This window comes from Haematobia irritans, chromosome 3 (assembly GCF_050003625.1).
Source record: "Haematobia irritans isolate KBUSLIRL chromosome 3, ASM5000362v1, whole genome shotgun sequence".
NCBI lineage: Eukaryota > Metazoa > Arthropoda > Insecta > Diptera > Muscidae > Haematobia > Haematobia irritans.
This window is the reverse complement of record NC_134399.1, coordinates 215,271,460-215,276,968: the sequence shown is the minus strand read 5'-3', so window position 1 is coordinate 215,276,968 and position 5,509 is coordinate 215,271,460.

Sequence of the window (5,509 nt, the reverse complement as noted above, 5' to 3'; positions counted from 1 at the left end):
TAGAAATAAAATTTTAATGTAAATCAGTAACTAATCAAACTCGACGTCATTTCTTTAGAAATAAAATTTTGACAAAATTTTCTACAGAAATAAAATGTTGACAAAATTTTCTATAGAAATAAAATTTTTGACAAAATTTTCTATAAAATTGAAATTGTAGCAACTTTTTTTATAGAAATAATATTTTGAAAAAAAAAAAATTCAATAGAATTGAAATTTTAGCAACATTTTCTATACAAATACAATTTTGACAAAATTTTCTATAGAAATAAAATTTTGACAAAATTTGCTATAGAAATACAATTTTGACAAAATTTTCTATAGAAATACAATTTTGACAAAATTTTCTATAGAAATAAAATTTTGACAAAATTTTCTATAGAAATAATATTTTGACAAAATTTTGAAAAAAAATTGAAATTTTAGCAACATTTTCTATAGCATGCCCGCCTTGCATACTCAAGGTCGTGGGTTCGATTCCTGCTTCGACCGAACACCAAAAAGTTTTTCAGCGATGGATTATCCCACCTCCGTAATGCTGGTGACATTTCTGAGGGTTTCAAAGCTTCTCTAAGTGGTTTCACTACAATGTGGAACGCCGTTCGGAATCGGCTATAAAAAGGAGGTCATTGAGCTTAACATCGAATCGGGCAGCACTCAGTGATAAGAGAGAAGTTCACCAATGTGGTATCACAATGGACTGAATAGTCTAAGTGAGCTTGATACTTCAGGCTGCCACCTAACCTAACCTAACCTATAGAAATAAAATTTTGACAAAATTTTCTATAGAAATAAAATTTTGACAAGATTTTCTATAGAAATAAAATATTTATAAAAATTTCTAAAGAAATAAAATTTTGACAAAATTTTTAATAGAAAAAATTTTCAAAAAAAAAACAACAATCAAATATTTTCTATAGAAATAAATTTTTTACAAAATTTTGTATAGAAATAAAATGTAGAAACAAATTTCTATACAAAAAAATAAAGACAAAATTTTCTATAGAGTTGAAATTTTTGCAACATTTTCTATAGAAATAAAAGTTGGACAAAATTGTCTATATAAATAAAATTTGGACAAAATTTTCTATATAAATAAAATTTTTCTATAGAAAAAAAACTAAATTTTCTATAGAAATAAAATTTTGGCAAAATATTCTGTAGAAATAAAATTTTGACAAAATTTTCTATAGAAGTGAAATTTTTGCAACATTTTCTATAGACATTTTCTATAGATAAGACAATTATATAAAAATTATGGTACAAAAATTTTTACTAGGTCATTTACATTTTTAATATTTTTAATAAGATAAAGTGACTTGCTCTCCACTGCGTTTGAGTTTACCCTAAACACTATTACTTTTTGCTGTATTTTTTAACTATATATATGTGCACAGTGGTCCGTGTCAGTCTTATAATTTATTCTTTTTTTCCGTCGGTACATTTATAATATTTAGCAACACGGACCACTGTACGCATATATATAGAAACATAGTTAAAAAATACAGAAAAAAGTAATAGTGTTTAGTGTAAACTCAAACGAAGTGGCGAGCAAGTCACTTTGTCTTATTAAAAATGTAAATGACCTAGTAAAAATTTTTGTAACATAATTTTTAAATATTTGTCTTTCTGTTTGGTTAATTTGTGTTTATTTTCTTTTTTTAAAGTTAATTTCCCTGAGGACGGACAACGACGGTGTTCGAAATATTGGAAAGAATTAAAAATAAAACACTATAAAAAAACTAAGATTTTATTTTGTTTTATTACAACATGACCTCAATCCTTACAAACTCTACAAATAATTATACAAAAAGTCAACCATACAACAACTACATGAAATAAAATTTTGAAACAAAATTTTCTATAGAAATAAAATTTTGACAAAATTTGGTATAGAAATTAAATTTTGGCAAAATTTTCTATGGAAATAAAATTTGGACAAAATTTTCTATGGAATTGAAATTTTAGCAACATTTTCTATAGAAATGAAATTTTGACAAAATTTTCTATAGAAATAAAATTTTGACAAAATTTTCTATAGAAATAAAATTTTGACAAAATTTTCTATAGAAATAAAATTGTGAAAAAATTTTTTATAAAAATACGATTTTGCCATAATTTCTTATAGAAATAAAGTTTTGATAAAATTCTCTATAGAAATTAAATTTTGATAAAAATCTCTATAGAAATAAAAGTTTGACAAAATTTTCAATAGGAATATAATTTTGAGAATTTTATAGAAATAAAATTTTGACAAAATAGAAATAATATTTTGACAAAGATTTTCTATAGAAATAAAATTTGGACAAAATTTTCTATAGAAATAACATTTTGACAATATTTTCTATAGAAATAAAATTTTCAGAAAATTTTCTATAGAAATAAAATTTTGACAAAAAAAAAATTTACAAAAAAATTCCTAAATTTCATTGAAATCGGTTCAGATTTTGATATAGCTCCCATATATATCTTTCGCCCGATATGCACTTATATGGAGTTTTACCCTGATGTGCTTCGAATATTGCACAAGGTGTACAACTTATACTGTCGTAAATTGTGCCACATTTCGTTGAAATCGTTCAAAATTTAGGTATAGCTCCCATCTATATCTTTCACTTATATGACCCCAAAGACCACAGTTTTATTCTGGTTTATGCACAATTTTGCACAAGAATTAACATTCTTACTATACTTGCCAGATTTGGTTGAAATCGTTTCAGATTTAGATATAGCTCCCATCGTCCGGTTTAAACTCGTATGACCACCGGAAGTCATAATTTCACTCCGATTAACTTGAAATTTTCACAGAGATTACAGGTACGATTTTAGCAATGTGTACGAAATTTGGTCAAAATCTCTTTGGTCAAAGTCTCAAATTTAGGCAAAATCCCCATATATATGTTCATCCAATTTGAGCAAGCACGAGCAAAATAACTACATTTTTCTTGTTAAATCGCCACTGCTAAAAAAGAGCTTGTTAAAATCAATAACATTTTCCTATACTTCTAATATCTAACGATCGATAAATCGTAAAGATACTTTTGCGAAATTTAATAAAAATGGCTTTAAATGTAAATATTTCCCATAGTTTTAAATTTGAAGTCTGAAGGTTTTCTTAGAAGTCCAAAATATTTTATCGGTTCAGATTTAAATGTATATATATGGAAACATAAACCTTTATATTGGCAAGCAACAAATTTTAAGTGGTGCATTTAGATCTACAAGTAGTTGGCCCGTGGATGGTGTAACCTAGTTTTTTCGCAGAACCACTCCTACATCTGTATTTCAGTTTTTCTCAATGCATATTCATCCTCTGGCCATATTAACATGTATGCTCATCATATAATATAGCCTCTGTATAGACGGGTGTCCGGTTTTTTATTCCTTTGAGTATTTTTAAGTCTTTATTTTTATTAAATTTGCGAAATTTTAGACTTTCGAAAATTGAATAAAAATAAAGTCCTTTGAATTCTGATATGCACATATAACGGAACAATGCTTTGTTATGCTTTTACAATGAATATTTCTAAATCTCCGATATATAATAAATTCATTTTCATGTTATTTTTATTTAATTTCTAACATACAATACTATTAAGTTTATAGAAAAATTTTATATATATTGTTTTTGGAATTTAAGGTATTTTATTATAAGAAAATAAAACTAGAAGCATACCATTACCAAAGGCTATGAATACAATGTAAGAGGGAAACAAATATGTATGTATATTTTTATTACAGCAAGGTCGTACGCATAGTTCATATAAATACTTCAATGCTAAGAAGGCACATTCACCTTGTCCACAACTACAACTACTACTGCTACAACACATCCAACGAATGATAACAATCATCGAGCAGCATCGATATCATCGACATACGAAAGCAATAACAACACCATTAACATCAGCATAGGTAAAGAAACAAGTTTTCGACTCGTACAAGTGCTCACATTGACAGTAATTGAACTTAAGTGTATCATCAATGGAATGCCTTTAGGTAGTTTACCTTGTTCGTCTCTCGATATCTTTCTCTCACTCATTCTGATTCTATGAAAATTGCTTTGTATGTATGTATGCCTTGACTCTCGTGTATGTTTATTTCGCCTTCCTCTCCCCCTGATATAGGGTTTCTTCTTTTGCCATCGAACTTTAGCTTGTACACAACTATGGGGGAGCCAATGTTTCCTTTTATTTATGGGTGGGTGGGTGTGTGTTAGTGAGTGATTGTTGAAACTTTGAAATTAAAGTTAAATGGATCACAATGAAAGGAAAGCAACAAACATTATCAAATATTACTGTTACAAAGAATATTGGATTGGTTTCAAAGAACATACTTCGACTTGTAAGAAATCACAGAAGATTTCAATATAAAACAAAGTTAAAATCAAGCGGAAAGGATTTTAAATTCCTAACCGTAGCAAACTAAATTATGACTAAGCATCTTTGGATTTTTGGGTGTAATGAAAAATTATGATGTGTGTAAAATGTTTGTTTTAAATAAAAAAGGTAAAAAAATCGAATGAAGTCGGAGAGTAATACTATAATATGGCTGATGTGTATTGCAACCCAGTTCAACCAAGTTAGATCTCACCAAGCATTTAAATTTGAATAAATCTTTTGTTTCTAGTACCATTGCTCGTTACCGTGATGATTAGGTTAGATTATGTATAAGGGAAGCCCGATATTTTTAGACTCATATAGACTATTCAGCCCATCGTGATGCCACAGGTGATAAATTTATCTCTTATCAACTCCTTTTTATAGCTGAGTCCGAACAGCGTTTCACGTTACTGTGAAATCACATAGGGAAGCATTGCTACACTCTGAAATGTCGCCAACATTAACAGGTTGGCTAATAAGTCCCCGGTCTGACACAGATAGATGGCGTCGCTAGTATTAAATGCATATTATTTTTATATAGTACCAACCTTCAAATGACGTCTGAAAGTTTGTTTGTGAGATAGAGCGTCTTTTGCTTCACTTTTGTTATTGTGAAGAAAATGGAAAAAAAAATCGTGTTTTGATAAAATACTGTTTTCTGAAGGGAGAAAATACGGTGGAAGCAAAAACTTGGCTTGATAATGAGTTTCCGGGCTCTGCCCCAGGGAAATCAACAATAATTGATTGGTATGCAGAATTCAAGCGTGGTGAAATGAGCACGGAGGACGGTGAACACAGTGGACGCCCGAAAGAGGTGGTTACCGACGAAAACATCAAAAAAATCCACAAAATGATTTTGAAGTTGATCGAGATATCAGAGGCCTTAAAGATATCAAAGGAACGTGTTGATCATATCATTCATCAATATTTGGATATGCGGAAGCTCTGTGCAAAATGGGTGCCGCGCGAGCTCACATTTGACCAAAAACAACAACGTGTTGATGATTCTGAGCAGTATTTGCAGCTGTTAACTCGTAATACACCCCAGTTTTTCCGTCGATATGTGACAATGGATGAAACATGGCTCCATCACTACACTCCTGAGTACAATCGACAGTCGGCTGAGT